At 33.8% G+C, this 19,650-nt stretch overlaps 1 pseudogene; it reads left to right on the top strand.

Annotated features, from left to right (window-relative positions):
* The window catches only part of LOC146914800 (PHD finger protein ALFIN-LIKE 7 pseudogene), a 70,512-nt pseudogene extending 65,913 nt beyond the window's left edge, over positions 1 to 4,599 (top strand).
* Positions 4,600 to 19,650: the final 15,051 nt, after the last annotated feature.

Below are 19,650 nucleotides of genomic sequence, written 5' to 3'. Positions count from 1 at the left end.
ACAAATATTAGCTAGTCCAATTTACAATTTTTAATACCTTGTTATCATCAAAACTCTTTAAGGTTCATTGTTAAACTCATTTTGTTCCAACAAGGTCAACACCATCAAGTTTTAATAACCTCAGTTTTTTCATTTCCTGGAAAGCATTGGTACTGAAGCTAATTCTTCCTGTGCTTTGCAACTTCAAAATCAATCCCTCAACACTTTCTGTTCCCTGCATGTGTGAAGTAAAAAAAAATAAAAAGCTGAGAAAAAATATAAGAGAATATTTTTTTTATTTGTCTTGCTTGCTAGCAAGGTAGGTAGCATTGACACTTCAGATTGAGGGTGTGTTTGGTATTCAATTATGTCTTTTTTTCTCAAACTATTACCAATGTCGACATATTATTGTAAAATGCCTTGTTTAGGTCTGTATTTGTGTTTGTATAAATTAGAAAGTAATATGTATAGTATATAACTGCAGAGGTGCAGCAGCCTAAGCACATTTATAATGAACATGAGAATGCAAATCATGCATCCAAATAATTTCAGCCAACAGTTATGAAGACAAAAACTAGTCCAGAAATAAATGAAAAGAGTCTTATGATCATGATAAAATTATAGAGGATGCTCAAAAGTTCTTACAGTATTTTTTGACAAAACATCCAGCATGTCCTCATGAAACCACAATCGACTATGCTTTGCAGGCTCTTTTGCTGCAATTTCGCCAACAATTGCTCTTCCCATGTCTCGCGGCAAATCATGCATTTGAAGCTTGTTATTCTTTCCAACGTTTAGGAGGCTTCGCTCTATTAGCAGTGTTATTCCAATACCAGCATGAAGTTCACAACCACTAAGTATCTTTGTAACGTCGGCTCTGTTTTTTCCAATGAAGAAACAACATATGTCAAGAAATATATCCTTTAATGTGTGATCTTCTAAACCATCGTAGCTGATTCTTAATTTTTGTTGCACTTGATCATTGGGAATCTTCTTTAATTTTGATAGTACACTTCTCCATTCTTCTTCCGTCCTCTCAAATAAGTAAGCTCCAAGGACTTCAAGAGCCAGTGGTAATCCTCCGCAGTAAGCAACTACATTTTTAGAGAGTTGACTAAAATCATCTTTTGGACTTTGACAGTGAGCAATATGACCCTGATAAATTATGGATTTTCTGTGACATTTGTGAGAGGTGGTTCCATGGGAAATGTGTGAATATCACCCCTGCTAGGGCTAAGCATATCGATATATACAAGTGACACCAACATGCAATAACATCGAAATTCTAAGGTCTTAAGAGTCTGATTTATTTTGTATTGTGAACACCACTGATTGTATATCAAGTGTTCAAACCAAACTTATTTCTTTGTAATTTGTTTGTTTAGAAGTCTCTTGCTTTTATGCTTAAACATCGAAAATCTTTTGCTTGTGTGCTTTAGTATTTGAAGTCTCTTGCTTGTGTGCTTGGGTATTTGTAATTAGAACTTGATTTTAGTGAACTCTCCTTGGAAGTGTAAGCGGGATCGGACTACTACCAGATTATGGAAGGGACCTATATAATTGCTTTGTCTCTCTCTCTTCTCTCTCTCTCTCTCTCTCTCTCTCTCTCTCTCTCTCTCTCTCTCTCTCTCTCTCTCTACTTTATCCGTTGCATTAGACTCTGAGCATTGTTCCAAATTCTGGACTGTGAACTTAGTTTAAGAAGAAGAAAAAGTTAACACAATTTAATCACCCTTCTTGTGTTTTTCTCACCTTCAAAATTTTCCTTTCTTATTTATCTGAGAAGATCCGGGGTATTTTCGTCTGTTCTCATCAAATTTTGCTCAGTCAGCAAGCCACTCAACACTCCCAGGTCAGTTAATCAATGATGTGACAATAATTATCTGGGTTGAGTGACTAATTATTCAATAATTAAATTTTGCAGTGCCTATTTGAAATAATTAGTATGTTCAGGGACCAAACTTCAAATGAACCTTATTTGCAGGGACTAAAGGTATAAATAAGCCTAGTTTTTATTATGTACCAAAAAAAAAAAGCCTAGTTTTTATTACTTGGAAAAAACATTTGACTCATATTACATTTTTTTGGTACCGAAATTATTAAAATAATTAAATTTGGTAAAATTTTTCTTTCTTTAAAAAAGAAATCCTTTGACCGATATTACATTTTTTTTGGTTCCGAAATTATTAACTTTTATAAAAAATAAATTTACTATATATATTATACCATAAAAAATTAAAATAATAAAATTCGGTAAACTTTTTCTTCCTTTAAAAAAAATCCTTTGACCGATATGATAAAATTTGGCAAACTTTTTATTTCTTTAAAAAAAAATCCTTTGACCGATATTACATGTTTTTGGTACCGAAATTATTAACTTTTATACAAAAATATTTACTATTTATATTATACCATAAAAATTAAAATAATAAAATTCGGTAAACTTTTTGTCTCTTTAAACAAAAATCAGTAATTTTTAATAACAACTTCCATTTACTTTAATCCAACACAAGTTTTCAACTTGAAAAACACACATTCATGACTTCTATTGCCTATAGAGATCTAAATCCAAAGACACATTGGTTAATTTACCAAAACATTGTGTGATAATTAAACAAACTTCTTTCTACGATATTTCTCTTGTTCTTCTCTCGTACAAAACAATATGTAAAATCTACTATATTTCTCATCTTTTTCTCTCTGTTCACTCTTTTTCTCACATATGTCTTTTTTCACTCTCTTCCTCAAAACCAAACACACCCTTAAGGAAGGTGACCAAGACCTACCTTCAACATCCAAGAGAACAACAACCACCAAAATCAACTCCACCCCCTAAATCAAACTCCATCATAAAACGACCCCTCAAAAAAAATCCATAAACCCCCTTCCATCGCTGCTCACCCCAAAAAATCATCCCTCTAAATCCAACACCAATTCAATAAATTCCCACCACAACTTGCAACAACATGAAATCCAATTTTTCTTCCCCACGAAAAAAATCCCGTGGAAATCGAGTTGGAAAGAAAACCCGTGTTCCTAGCAAATTTTGTCACCAGGTTGATTTCTAGTTTCTTGAGATTAATTTGACAAATTAAATTGCAGATCTTTTATTTTTTAATTTAAAAGTTCAATTTGTTGCTGACATGAATATTGTTTTTTTTTTCACATGAAAGTGCCGACAAGAAATAAGGGTTTTTGCTGCTACATGCAAAAACCTGAGAAAAAGGAAGTCTTGTTTCCTGAGGTTTTGCAAAAAATGCCTCTTAGACAGGTTTGACCAACTTTTTATTTTAAATTATTCTGAGTACAAAGGTTCAAAAACATATTGTATGCATGTTTTTTTTTTTGTATGCTAACGATTATCATGTGTTGAATTTAGATATGGGGAAGAGGCAAAAGAGGTAAACCTTTTGACTAATTGGATGTGCCCGAAGTGTAGAGGCATTTGCAACTGTAGTGTGTGCATGTAAGTTGTGGTTTAAAACATGTTTTATGATTTTGGTGTTGGAGTTTTCATTTTGTAACTTTTTGTGTATTAGATCTTAACGAAGATTAACCATGTAGGAGACTAAAGTGTCAGCCGCCTACAGGGGCACTTGTTCGTATAGCCAAGGCATCTGGTTTTATGTGTGTCTCAGAAATGCTTAGCAAGATGGAAGCTAAAAAATTGGAACTTTCTATGGGTAATATAAAGGAAGAATATGCTTTGGGAAAGGTGGTTTTCTCTCCCTATTTTTATGTAGTTGTCACAATAAGTTTTCTTTATTTGATGCTGAATAAGGCTCTTTTTTATTTATTCAATTTCAAACAATGGTAAAAAATGTAAGAGTGTGCTGATTATCATTGTATTTTAAAGATTTGAATTTCATATTTGTTATTATGCTGCAGGAGGTTTTAGTAGAAGAGAAATATTGCCCGACTCATTGTGTGGCAATGGGTACCGAGGATTGGGCTGGAAATGTTTTATTTTCTGATCCTAGTCCTTTGTCTTCAACTCATAAAATAAATTGGGATGGCACCATTGTTATTGGTGATAATGATAATGGTAGACTGAATTCCCATATGGAGATAGAGCAACTTCAAATACTTGATAATAGTGCTATAAGGCCAGAGAGAAAAATAATTGAGGAAGAAATTTCTCATTCCTCTGGACCAAACATTGAAAATGTACTGGGCATTGAATTTCAACGAGAAGATGCTGCGAGTGAAATGCAGTTTGTAGATTTTAACACATTGATTGGGAAGGTATGCATTTTCAATGACATCCTTAATACTTGTTGGATATATGGCAGTTATGTGTTTATAATTTTGAATTTTCTCTTAAGTCTTGTTTGATTTATTTTAACATAATGATGCATCTAATATAAGCAGACTAAGGCTTTGGAGTTACCTAAAGACGAGGAGGTGGAAGAACTTTCTGAGGAAGATGAAGATGAACGCGGAGATAACTCATGTGGTGCATGCGGTGAGCAATATGGCCCTGATGAATTCTGGATTTTCTGTGACGTTTGTGAAAGGTGGTTCCATGGGAAATGTGTGAATATCACCCCTGCTAGGGCTAAGCATATCGAGATATACAAGTGTCCATCATGCAATAACAACAAGAGAGCTCGCCCTTGATGACATAACGAGCAAGGTTTCGATCATTTAGTGATTATTTAAGTTTCTGTTTAACATATTCTTCTTTCTGTTTTGTTGTTGTCAGCTACAATTCAATTGAGTACTTGTTGCGTTTGTTCAATCAGTAGCTTATTGTTATTTATGAATTGCTAACTTTGAAAGTGAAATATTTCCCTCAATGTTAGCGGAGAACTAAGATAATAAAACACAAATTTATTTAAAAAGATATCATGACATGAAACTGGGACTATACTTACCATTTTATTAATATCAAAGATATCATGAATCTAATAATCGGTCCTTAGATATGATTTTGAATTGTTCATTTGGTGATTGACTATTCCTTATTTTTATTTCATATAAATCGAATTAAATATTATAGATACAATGGGGTTATTATAGCTTAAACAATTTGTTTTACACCTTTTTTTTGACAAAAAGTTTTGATTTACACCTAATTGGGTTCTATCTATTCAAAAAATGTAAATGCTTTCTCAAGTTTTTTCTCACTATATACAACATATATAGATATGAAACTGTTGAGAATGAATTAATTAAACCATAAACTGTTTTCTTACGTTGCTCCCATGAAAAGTAAAAAAAGTGGTTAATAATATTCTCATCTTGAGTAAGTTTCTTCACTGTATAACTACGTCACTACGCCAATTTTCTTCACTGTATAACTTCGCCATTACGCCAGTTGCGAAATAGATTGGCATCGCTGACCTTAACCTTGAACAACATCCTTTTGTCCACAAATATAGAGTTCTGGTGGGTAAATAATATTTGAGTAAGTAATTGGCTTAATTGCAGTTTTAACCCCCTAATTTTCCCAAAGTTGCGATTTTGGCCCCCTAAGAAAAAAAACTACAAAACCGCCCCCTATGTTTTGCAACTGTGGCAGTTTTGACCCCAAGGCCAATTTTGACTTGGTCTACGCTGATGTGGCACCCTAAGTGAGGCGCCACGTGTCATTTTTTTAATTTTTTTTCGTCTCGGGGGGCCAAAACTGCTACAGTTGCAAAACTTGGGGGTGGTTTTGTAGTTTTTTTCTTAGGGGGCCAAAATTTCAACTTTGAGAAACTTAAGGGGTTAAAACTGCAATTAAGCCTAAGTAATTTTTTAAATAAGGAGTGAATCTAATTTTTATAACAACACAAGATTTACAACAAAACTGAATTACTTGATCCACTGAATCGAGTAAATCTTGCACATTTCTACCCAAAATTTGGAAAACAACACGGTTGAACAAATGTGAAAGTTGTTGACCCCGAATTGGCTATCAGATGGATATGAACCTTAAACCTATCACCACCGGAAAAAAATGTATGGTAATCAGATCATCATAGATTAAAACCCTAGATTGCATCGTTGACCTCTTAACCTTGAGCAACATCCTTTTGTCCACAAATATATTGAGTTCTGGTGGGTAATCAATATCATTTGAGTAAGTAATTTTATAAATAAGAGTGAATCTAATTTTTATAACGACACAAGATTTACAACAAAACTGAATTACTTGATCCACTGAATCGAGTAAATCTTGCACATTTCTTCCCAAAATTTTGAAAACAACACGGTCGAACAATGTGAAAGTTGTTGACCCCGAATTGGCTATCAGCTCGATATGACCCTTAAACCTGCAAATTTGAATGCATAATCGTGATCACCACGGAAAAAAGTATGGTAATCATATCATCATAGATTAAAACCCATTTGAATGACTTGCCTTGGAATAGCATTCTTTGGTTTTTCTGCATTTCTCACGGTACATGCTACCAGCAATAACTTTCGATGCACATTTTGTGAAAGCTTGATAATACCAGCCTAAATCAGTCTCTAGCCCACAGGTGTGCGCCAAAACAGTTCCAACACATTTTTGTAATATTTTTTTTTTTTTTTTATCATCAACTGGTAAAAATTTAAGACATAACAACAAGTAAATCACAAAAAATTTACATGTTATAAATATTGTGGCAAAAGACATATACCTCACTTGCTTCGATCAAATCTTCAAGAGTCTGTTCATATTATAAGTAATATAAGGGGTTAAGGCAGTTCAGAATACACGTAGTGTAAGTAAAAGAAAGGTTAAGTGATTTAATTTTGTTGGTAACACTTACAAAATTGAATATATAGATAATTTATATCTGTCCAAAAAAAATACACATAATTTAAATTCAGCACCTTCAAATGATTATTTTCTGTTGTTTTTGGATTTCCAAACTGTTAAATTTGAATTTCCAAATTCTATCATCTACCGAAGTTGTTACTAGGTTGAGTCACGACCAGGTCGCTCTCTTTAAGACGTTTCGTGGCACTACCCAAAGTTGTGCAAGGTAGACTATCAACCACGCCGCCTCCAGGATAAAACAAGCCCAGCTACAACTGTTCGATTAACTACTGCACTGTAGAAAAATCGTTCGAGAATTACACCCTCAAAATATGGCTCAATCGTTTGATCGAAGCCACTCGATACGGTACGTAACCGCTCTATTCGAAACCGTTCAAATTAATATGGTATTATTACCATTCTATTATGGTGCTGAGACCACTCAAATATGGTGTTTCCACCATTCTAATTTCTCCAAAACATGGATATGGCACTACGACCACTCAAATATGGTGATACCACCATTTCTCCTTAAAATTATTAAAATAATATATATACTGTTAAGATCATTCTTTAATATGATCTTAATAGTACTCTATATTCCGAAGAATCATATATTATCGAAGGGACTATGAACTTAAGACCAAGGGACTATGATCTTAAGAACACTCTTAATACCGAAGGGACAGAAAGGAGTAGAAGCAGAAGAAACTTGTTAAAAACAAGTCGGAGGGAGAAGAGAGGAAAAAACACAGGAAGCATCGATTGTGAATTTTCGGTGTAAAGAATCAAATGGGGCGAGCTCTCCTTTTATAGGGAGAGTTTGTAACAAAAAACGAGTGACTTGGGGATTAAGTCTGCTTAATCCTTAAGCAAACGCGTTTTGTTTCTTAATTGGATATATCCGGAAATTTCTGGATATGCTTTTGGATCGGGTCGGATCGTAACAAATTTATTTGTTACGCGTAGCGCTTACGGATAATGATTAAATTAATTAATTAATTAATTTAACATTTTCAAGTGACAAAAAAATATATATCAATTTTTTTTAAGCGTTCACCCGTTCACAAAATTGGGTACCCCAAGGGCACACCCTTGGAGGTCATTTTTCCCATATATAAACACTTACTAGTTGGGGTGACCCTTCAATGTGGGACATTTTTAAGTCACACCTACACACTAGTTTTTTCATAGAGTTTTTCTTTCCAATTTTCTTCACTAGAATTAACTAGTGTTCCAACAATCCCCCACTTGACTTCAAAATATTTTCGAGAAATAACGTAAAACGTTTCCATAAGATTTGCTAATATACAAAGGTGTCGCCAACAACTTGAACCTTAGCATAGTGGAAGGTATTCTGATTTAACAAGAGTTGCTTACAGCATTGAACTCTATCTCAGACATAGAATCCACACACAAACCTTTTCATAGGTGTATTCTAAAAGCCCGTGCGTTTTAAGGCCCTGCACGTGTATCCCGGTTTTAACGAATGCTCTAGGAATTCTGCCTCGAAATTCCATAGGACTGGCCTAAGTTCCACATTCGTATAGGTGAGTCTATCAAGGGTACTCCTGTAGCAGTGTACCCCACTCAACATAGAGTATAGATCTCATTAAGAGTTACTATTACCTCATCCTTCTTTCGCTGCAGGATCATGCTTTCTATATTCTTTCTCTCATAGCATGTTCTACCACTTCATGACTTGTTTTTACCCATTGAACCTATTTCTTGGGATCTCCAGTCATTTAGGTCGGGTTACCATCACTTGTGGGCTATAGGCATTAGTCCCATCCTACTGGATGTTTCTTGGACTTTCTCTCTATTAAGTCCTTTCGTCAAAGGATCAGCTAAGTTTTCATTCGTACGTACAAAATCAACTCAAACCGCTCCATTTAGAGATACACTCTCTAATCGTGCTATGTTTTCGCCTTATCTGTCGTCTCTTACCATTGTAATAACGATTCTTAATCTTTGCAATAGCCGCGGTACTATCACAATGAATTAACACAGCAGGTAACGGTTTTTCCCATAGAGGGATCTCAGCTAGCAAGGATCTTAGCCAACTTGCTTCTTCACTAGTTTTATCTAGTGTTCTCATCTCAGATTCATTCCATAGTGGACTGAGTCAATATCATTTGTTTTAACAAACAACTCCTCTAGTGATGCTCAATGTGCAAACACTAGTCGCTAAATATTCATCTGAAAGATGTTCAATTTATATCTTGTATCATTTAAGTACAATATGTTACTCCTAGTGAAGTAATCTTAGAGTCATAGTCTTCTTTAAACACCTCATGACTCTTTCTATAGCATGGCAATGCTTCCCACCCGTCTACTAGTAAACTTGCACAAGAGTTTCACGACATCGACAATGTCGGATCTAATACATTCAGTGGCATACCTAAGTGCTGCCAATGATGCTCGTATATTCTGTTTTTCTAATTCCATCTCAAGTGTTCTTACACTTGGATCATAATATGTGATTGCAAGTTTACGGTGAAATAATTACATTTCTTTAAGATCTTCTCAACTTTGTGAGATTATCAAAAAAGTTATCTTTTCTGATCTAGTAATCTTGAAACCAAGAATTACTTCAATTTTTTTTTTGTTTAGGTCTTTCTTATCAATGTTGTTGATAAACAATGATTTCACATAATTCATAACATGAATCTTTAAATCAAATATGAGCAAGTCGTCTTCATAAAGACATATGATCGTGCAAATATTATTTGTCACTTTCATTCACTTTATACTCATTCGATAACATTAGAATGTCAAATTTTTCATGCCATTCCTCAGGAGTTTATTTTAGACCATTCAAATAATTATCTAACTTACAGACCTTGTTTTCTTGTCCATGAATTGCAAAAAAATTTCAGGTTGTTCCATATAGACTTGTTCTTCTAGTTCACCATAAAAAGGCAACTTTCACATCCATTTGGAGTACTATCGAGTTATAAATGGCGGCTAAAGGGACTAGTACTCTTATGGATATGATTTTCGTGACTGGTGAATGAATGTCGAAGAAGTCTATATTTTTCTCTTTGTCTAAAACCATTGACTACAAGGAAAGCCTTGTATTCATCAACCGTACCATCAGGTTTTAGTTCCTTTTTTTTTCAAAAATCCAAATACAACCGATTGGTTTTGCAACTATGAGACAAGTCAACTAAGTTTCATGTTTTGTTAGACTCTAGAAAATCCATTTCATCGTTTATTGTTTCTTGCCATAATTCAGCATCCATTAAGGATATAGCTTTTTAAGGCTTAATGGATCTTCTTCCATTGTATAAACCAAGTTCATACTCTTTAGCAATTTTAGCTTTCTTACCTCCTTGAGGTTCTATAACATCTCGTACGATGTTTTCATAACTGTTTCATAACTATTTCTGATAACATGAATGTGATCAGATTTAGTGCCCCCACTAGTTTTTAAAAAGGGAAATTTAATTTGCCCCCACTAATGTCGTGCTCCCATTAGAGCCCCCACTAGTGCCCCCACTATTCTTTAGTTAAAGGGGTATATATTTACATAGAATTCGACATCTTTTAAATTCTATGATCACTTTAACATTTAGGTCATAAAACCTATATGTTTCGTTATTTATCGCATACCTGATGAATACATATTCATAGGCTCTACTAGTGAGTTCAACTCTCTTGGGGTCCAGGATCTAAATATAGTCCAGACAATCCCAAGTTCAAAAAATAAGACAAGTTGGATTGTCTTTTCTTCAAAAATTTCTTAATTAGAATTTTTGTCTTTAGACTTGGGTACTCTATAAATTTCAATTTTCGTTATAAAAAATTGAACATTCAAGCATATCAATTTTATTTTTCCAAAGTTCACAGTCATCAATAAATATGATAAAAATATTATTTTATCATTTCTATTTTATGTGTCATCAAATTAACACATATCATTATGTTTAGAGATTCATATCCTCTAAATTCTAATTTATATGAACTTTTGATTCATATATCTTGACTGCAATAAATAAAATTGTTTAATTATATAACTTTGGAATTAAGTCCAAGTTACTCAAGTTTTAAAATTTAAACACTTGTTCGTGATCAATTTTGATATGTCAAATATTAAAATCACACAACTAATAACATAGAAGGAGAATTTAATTTTTTAACATACCATCAAAGTGCAATCTTTTTCACAAGAGTGCATGGTACACAAGTCTCTCTTTAAGTCTGAGTCAACTCAGTCTTATTCAATAGAAATCTGAAATTCAGATTCTTTCTTAGAGTAACTAACTTCCGAATTTTAGCACTCCCTTAGAACTAAAATCATGTTAGTTCCTTCAACCAATTAACCAAGGACACAAATTTAAGAATATTAAATCTGCGCATTTTTTCAAATGGTTATTCCAGGATGGTATAGAACAATTCATTAATGTTACGGTCGAATCCATCCCAACAAATTATTAGCACAGAAGATGTTCGCTGCATATATTGGTTTTTCAATAGCAAGAATGAATTCATATCCAATATAGGTTCATCATGCTTTTATGTAATTGCATAAAAGTTCTTTAACATCGTCAAAAGTTATATTCTTAATCAATATGAAAGGTAAACAAGCCAGGCAAAATTAAATGGAGCTACCATGGCTTTTAATATCAAATAAGAACAACATTGATATCTCATGAATTTTAGTGTTATTGTTTGAAACAACAAGCACTTCGTCGTTTCAGTCAAAAGATGTAATTCTATAGCTTGATTTATCCTTAATGTATTTAGGGACAACTTAACCTCAATATGTAACTTCTTCGGTAGACATAGCATATAGAAACGTCTTAAAATTGTTGTTTTTGGATTTCCAAACTGTTAAATTTGAATTTCCAAATTCTATCATCTACCGAAGTTGTTACTAGGTTGAGTCACGACCAGGTCGCTCTCTTTAAGACGTTTCGTGGCACTACCCAAAGTTGTGCAAGGTAGACTATCAACCACGCCGCCTCCAGGATAAAACAAGCCCAGCTACAACTGTTCGATTAACTACTGCACTGTAGAAAAATCGTTCGAAAATTACACCCTCAAAATATGGCTCAATCGTTTGATCGAAGCCACTCGATACGGTACGTAACCGCTCTATTCGAAACCGTTCAAATTAATATGGTATTATTACCATTCTATTATGGTGCTGAGACCACTCAAATATGGTGTTTCCACCATTCTAATTTCTCCAAAACATGGATATGGCACTACGACCACTCAAATATGGTGATACCACCATTTCTCCTTAAAATTATTAAAATAATATATATACTGTTAAGATCATTCTTTAATATGATCTTAATAGTACTCTATATTCCGAAGAATCATATATTATCGAAGGGACTATGAACTTAAGACCAAGGGACTATGATCTTAAGAACACTCTTAATACCGAAGGGACAGAAAGGAGTAGAAGCAGAAGAAACTTGTTAAAAACAAGTCGGAGGGAGAAGAGAGGAAAAAACACAGGAAGCATCGACTGTGAATTTTCGGTGTAAAGAATCAAATGGGGCGAGCTCTCCTTTTATAGGGAGAGTTTGTAACAAAAAACGAGTGACTTGGGGATTAAGTCTGCTTAATCCTTAAGCAAACGCGTTTTGTTTCTTAATTGGATATATCCGGAAATTTCTGGATATGCTTTTGGATCGGGTCGGATCGTAACAAATTTATTTGTTACGCGTAGCGCTTACGGATAATGATTAAATTAATTAATTAATTAATTTAACATTTTCAAGTGACAAAAAAATATATATCAATTTTTTTTAAGCGTTCACCCGTTCACAAAATTGGGTACCCCAAGGGCACACCCTTGGAGGTCATTTTTCCCATATATAAACACTTACTAGTTGGGGTGACCCTTCAATGTGGGACATTTTTAAGTCACACCTACACACTAGTTTTTTCATAGAGTTTTTCTTTCCAATTTTCTTCACTAGAATTAACTAGTGTTCCAACAATCCCCCACTTGACTTCAAAATGGTTTCGAGAAATAACGTAAAACGTTTCCATAAGATTTGCTAATATACAAAGGTGTCGCCAACAACTTGAACCTTAGCATAGTGGAAGGTATTCTGATTTAACAAGAGTTGCTTACAGCATTGAACTCTATCTCAGACATAGAATCCACACACAAACCTTTTCATAGGTGTATTCTAAAAGCCCGTGCGTTTTAAGGCCCTGCACGTGTATCCCGGTTTTAACGAATGCTCTAGGAATTCTGCCTCGAAATTCCATAGGACTGGCCTAAGTTCCACATTCGTATAGGTGAGTCTATCAAGGGTACTCCTGTAGCAGTGTACCCCACTCAACATAGAGTATAGATCTCATTAAGAGTTACTATTACCTCATCCTTCTTTCGCTGCAGGATCATGCTTTCTATATTCTTTCTCTCATAGCATGTTCTACCACTTCATGACTTGTTTTTACCCATTGAACCTATTTCTTGGGATCTCCAGTCATTTAGGTCGGGTTACCATCACTTGTGGGCTATAGGCATTAGTCCCATCCTACTGGATGTTTCTTGGACTTTCTCTCTATTAAGTCCTTTCGTCAAAGGATCAGCTAAGTTTTCATTCGTACGTACAAAATCAACTCTAACCGCTCCATTTAGAGATACACTCTCTAATCGTGCTATGTTTTCGCCTTATCTGTCGTCTCTTACCATTGTAATAACGATTCTTAATCTTTGCAATAGCCGCGGTACTATCACAATGAATTAACACAGCAGGTAACGGTTTTTCCCATAGAGGGATCTCAGCTAGCAAGGATCTTAGCCAACTTGCTTCTTCACTAGTTTTATCTAGTGTTCTCATCTCAGATTCATTCCATAGTGGACTGAGTCAATATCATTTGTTTTAACAAACAACTCCTCTAGTGATGCTCAATGTGCAAACACTAGTCGCTAAATATTCATCTGAAAGATGTTCAATTTATATCTTGTATCATTTAAGTACAATATGTTACTCCTAGTGAAGTAATCTTAGAGTCATAGTCTTCTTTAAACACCTCATGACTCTTTCTATAGCATGGCAATGCTTCCCACCCGTCTACTAGTAAACTTGCACAAGAGTTTCACGACATCGACAATGTCGGATCTAATACATTCAGTGGCATACCTAAGTGCTGCCAATGATGCTCGTATATTCTGTTTTTCTAATTCCATCTCAAGTGTTCTTACACTTGGATCATAATATGTGATTGCAAGTTTACGGTGAAATAATTACATTTCTTTAAGATCTTCTCAACTTTGTGAGATTATCAAAAAAGTTATCTTTTCTGATCTAGTAATCTTGAAACCAAGAATTACTTCAATTTTTTTTTGTTTAGGTCTTTCTTATCAATGTTGTTGATAAACAATGATTTCACATAATTCATAACATGAATCTTTAAATCAAATATGAGCAAGTCGTCTTCATAGAGACATATGATCGTGCAAATATTATTTGTCACTTTCATTCACTTTATACTCATTCGATAACATTAGAATGTCAAATTTTTCATGCCATTCCTCAGGAGTTTATTTTAGACCATTCAAATAATTATCTAACTTACAGACCTTGTTTTCTTGTCCATGAATTGCAAAATTTTTTCAGGTTGTTCCATATAGACTTGCTCTTCTAGTTCACCATAAAAAGGCAACTTTCACATCCATTTGGAGTACTATCGAGTTATAAATGGCGGCTAAAGGGACTAGTACTCTTATGGATATGATTTTCGTGACTGGTGAATGAATGTCGAAGAAGTCTATATTTTTCTCTTTGTCTAAAACCTTTGACTACAAGGAAAGCCTTGTATTCATCAACCGTACCATCAGGTTTTAGTTCCTTTTTTTTTCAAAAATCCAAATACAACCGATTGGTTTTGCAACTATGAGACAAGTCAACTAAGTTTCATGTTTTGTTAGACTCTAGAAAATCCATTTCATCGTTTATTGTTTCTTGCCATAATTCAGCATCCATTAAGGATATAGCTTTTTAAGGCTTAATGGATCTTCTTCCATTGTATAAACCAAGTTCATACTCTTTAGCAATTTTAGCTTTCTTACCTCCTTGAGGTTCTATAACATCTCGTACGATGTTTTCATAACTGTTTCATAACTATTTCTGATAACATGAATGTGATCAGATTTAGTGCCCCCACTAGTTTTTAAAAAGGGAAATTTAATTTGCCCCCACTAATGTCGTGCTCCCATTAGAGCCCCCACTAGTGCCCCCACTATTCTTTAGTTAAAGGGGTATATATTTACATAGAATTCGACATCTTTTAAATTCTATGATCACTTTAACATTTAGGTCATAAAACCTATATGTTTCGTTATTTATCGCATAGGTGATGAATACATATTCATAGGCTCTACTAGTGAGTTCAACTCTCTTGGGGTCCAGGATCTAAATATAGTCCAGACAATCCCAAGTTCAAAAAATAAGACAAGTTGGATTGTCTTTTCTTCAAAAATTTCTTAATTAGAATTTTTGTCTTTAGACTTGGGTACTCTATAAATTTCAATTTTCGTTATAAAAAATTGAACATTCAAGCATATCAATTTTATTTTTCCAAAGTTCACAGTCATCAATAAATATGATAAAAATATTATTTTATCATTTCTATTTTATGTGTCATCAAATTAACACATATCATTATGTTTAGAGATTCATATCCTCTAAATTCTAATTTATATGAACTTTTGATTCATATATCTTGACTGCAATAAATAAAATTGTTTAATTATATAACTTTGGAATTAAGTCCAAGTTACTCAAGTTTTAAAATTTAAACACTTGTTCGTGATCAATTTTGATATGTCAAATATTAAAATCACACAACTAATAACATAGAAGGAGAATTTAATTTTTTAACATACCATCAAAGTGCAATCTTTTTCACAAGAGTGCATGGTACACAAGTCTCTCTTTAAGTCTGAGTCAACTCAGTCTTATTCAATAGAAATCTGAAATTCAGATTCTTTCTTAGAGTAACTAACTTCCGAATTTTAGCACTCCCTTAGAACTAAAATCATGTTAGTTCCTTCAACCAATTAACCAAGGACACAAATTTAAGAATATTAAATCTGCGCATTTTTTCAAATGGTTATTCCAGGATGGTATAGAACAATTCATTAATGTTACGGTCGAATCCATCCCAACAAATTATTAGCACAGAAGATGTTCGCTGCATATATTGGTTTTTCAATAGCAAGAATGAATTCATATCCAATATAGGTTCATCATGCTTTTATGTAATTGCATAAAAGTTCTTTAACATCGTCAAAAGTTATATTCTTAATCAATATGAAAGGTAAACAAGCCAGGCAAAATTAAATGGAGCTACCGTGGCTTTTAATATCAAATAAGAACAACATTGATATCTCATGAATTTTAGTGTTATTGTTTGAAACAACAAGCACTTCGTCGTTTCAGTCAAAAGATGTAATTCTATAGCTTGATTTATCCTTAATGTAGGGACAACTTAACCTCAATATGTAACTTCTTCGGTAGACATAGCATATAGAAACGTCTTAAAATTGTTGTTTTTGGATTTCCAAACTGTTAAATTTGAATTTCCAAATTCTATCATCTACCGAAGTTGTTACTAGGTTGAGTCACGACCAGGTCGCTCTCTTTAAGACGTTTCGTGGCACTACCCAAAGTTGTGCAAGGTAGACTATCAACCACGCCGCCTCCAGGATAAAACAAGCCCAGCTACAACTGTTCGATTAACTACTGCACTGTAGAAAAATCGTTCGAGAATTACACCCTCAAAATATGGCTCAATCGTTTGATCGAAGCCACTCGATACGGTACGTAACCGCTCTATTCGAAACCGTTCAAATTAATATGGTATTATTACCATTCTATTATGGTGCTGAGACCACTCAAATATGGTGTTTCCACCATTCTAATTTCTCCAAAACATGGATATGGCACTACGACCACTCAAATATGGTGATACCACCATTTCTCCTTAAAATTATTAAAATAATATATATACTGTTAAGATCATTCTTTAATATGATCTTAATAGTACTCTATATTCCGAAGAATCATATATTATCGAAGGGACTATGAACTTAAGACCAAGGGACTATGATCTTAAGAACACTCTTAATACCGAAGGGACAGAAAGGAGTAGAAGCAGAAGAAACTTGTTAAAAACAAGTCGGAGGGAGAAGAGAGGAAAAAACATAGGAAGCATCGACTGTGAATTTTCGGTGTAAAGAATCAAATGGGGCGAGCTCTCCTTTTATAGGGAGAGTTTGTAACAAAAAATGAGTGACTTGGGGATTAAGTCTGATTAATCCTTAAGCAAACGCGTTTTGTTTCTTAATTGGATATATCCGGAAATTTCTGGATATGCTTTTGGATCGGGTCGGATCGTAACAAATTTATTTGTTACGCGTAGCGCTTACGGATAATGATTAAATTAATTAATTAATTAATTTAACATTTTCAAGTGACAAAAAAATATATATCAATTTTTTTTAAGCGTTCACCCGTTCACAAAATTGGGTACCCCAAGGGCACACCCTTGGAGGTCATTTTTCCCATATATAAACACTTACTAGTTGGGGTGACCCTTCAATGTGGGACATTTTTAAGTCACACCTACACACTAGTTTTTTCATAGAGTTTTTCTTTCCAATTTTCTTCACTAGAATTAACTAGTGTTCCAACATTTTCTTTGTGTGGTGAATCTTCTGAATCAACATCACCAACTTCTTTGGACATGATTAATCAAGGAAATTACACTCGATGAAAAGATAAAAATTATCTTTGATGATTTCACAAACCATGTAGGATATGGTAAATATACACATGCATTGATGGTGCATCTAGTTGTTGCCCGATTCATCGTTCCAAGCATAGAGATCGCAAAGAGAGCCGCTCTTGGTTACATCGGAGTTGTGGGATTGATAAAGTTGGGTTGTTGAAAGTATGCAAATATTTGCTCAAAATGGGAAAAGGAGCAGCAGCGGCTAATGAAAGTGAAAAGAGGGTTTGATTGTATATATAACAATATAGGTTGGTTTGTGAATGAATATGTGAGTGAGTTTTGTTTATGAAAAGAGGGTTTGATTGTGTAAGTTGTGTGACACGTGATGATACTGAACGAGTCAACCGCTCAGAAGAAGCAAATTAGCGATCAGAAAAAATGAGGGTTTGAATGATACTTCATTTGAGTATATTATGGAAAACAAATCTCCAGCAAATCACGTGAGAATGAAAATAAAATTCTAAACCACACAGGAAGGTAAAAAAAAAAATAATAATTATCCTGACCAAAAAAATAATAATTATTATGACACTATTGTGGTTATTCAATTAAAGATTTTACGTCTTAAAAATATGATTAAGGGTGCTTTTGTTCAGCTTAAAAAGAAAATTTGAGTTGAAAGGATCTAGAGATTTTTTTTTTTGAGATTTTTAAAAACATCTAAAGCTATTTCTGTTTATTTACTATGATAAAAATCATTTTTTTAAGATTTGCAACTCTTACATTAGAGTTCCTTATGTTTAGAAAAAAAATAGATTTTAGAAAACCTACTTGAAATATCTTTTCATTTTGAGGCTAAAAATGATTTTTTTTTTTTTTTAAAAATGGACTTTTTAAAAATCTAAAACAAACACTACAAAAATAAAAAAGTGATTTTTTTAATCAAAAAATAGACTTTTTATCAAAAATCCAAAACAAACGGGTCCTAAATTAGTCAATTTATTTATTTTGTTTTAGTATTCTTTTATTTTGTTCCCTTAATTAATTTTTGTTGCATATAGGTCATTCAATGTTACTTCTGTCTTCAAATTAGTTATTTTTCGATGATTTTAAATCCTTAATTATAGTGTACTATAATTGGAAGAAGCCAATCATTGCTACATTGAAAAGTGAAAAGAGTAGTTCATTTTGAGACAAATCTTTTTTACTAATGGATTGCTTGACTATGGGACGATGGAAGAAATGTCTTTGTAATAAAGTTTGTTATTTCTTTTATCAATTAGGTGTGGGTCTTCATCCTCAAGTGCTAAAAATGGAAATAATTCATTCTTTGAATGTTCTTGAGGATTTAATAACTGAATATGATCTTGTTCAAAAATAATTTTGCATGAATTTGCTTAATGAATGAATTAGTGGATACTATAATTTAGGTTTATCTAAATGCATAGCTTTGTGAATTTTATATGTGATAAAGCTCTGAGCACAATGTAACTACTTCAAGCTCAAAAAGAAACTTGTGAACAAGAATTCTCTTGCTAGTTTATTTTTTTCTTATATTTAATCATTTCGTTTTGTTTTTTCACTCCTAAAAGTATGTTGTATGTTTATGTGGGTGTGTCAAGTTCACGCCATCTCTCTCTCTAAACTTTATCTTCTGCCTTCTCTCTTACAACACTACACAACCACCATCCTCCCCTACCTCCCTAATCTAAATCTAGTTCTTCAACATGTATATTTAGCTAGCAGTGAGCCGAGGAGGTATTGAGAACTCATTTCCACCCTCGGCTTCACCTCAACCCCCGTCGTTCAGGTAGATCCGATGGGTCTCTGATGGGCTTGTCCTCTCGCATTCGATGGTGGCTGAAGGTGCTTAACCCATGGTTGTTCTTTTTATCACTTGGTTCATTTCCCAAGTTCTTGTGCTCGCTAGTTGGTTCGTGTTGTGTTTGGGGTTGCAACGGTACAAAAATGTTGTTTTAGGGTCTGTCGTGTGTAGCTTTTCATGTTGTTTAATGTGTTTTGGCTAATATCGCGGTTTGCCCATTGATTAGTGCGAGTCGGGCATGGTGCATTTCTTGTTTTAGTCTGTGCAGTTTCAACATATCTTGTTTTTGGGTCGGAACTTCCGTCTGTGGGAGCTTCAGTTCCTTGTGCTTTTGTGGATGTGCTGCTTCGCGATGTAACTAATGTTGGTGGTACGTAGTACAACGAGATTCACACTT

This window comes from Medicago sativa, chromosome 6 (genome assembly GCF_051527215.1).
Source record: "Medicago sativa cultivar Bolivia chromosome 6, Bolivia_mono, whole genome shotgun sequence".
NCBI classification, from domain to species: domain Eukaryota; kingdom Viridiplantae; phylum Streptophyta; class Magnoliopsida; order Fabales; family Fabaceae; genus Medicago; species Medicago sativa.
This window is presented reverse-complemented; position numbering and strand designations above follow the sequence as displayed.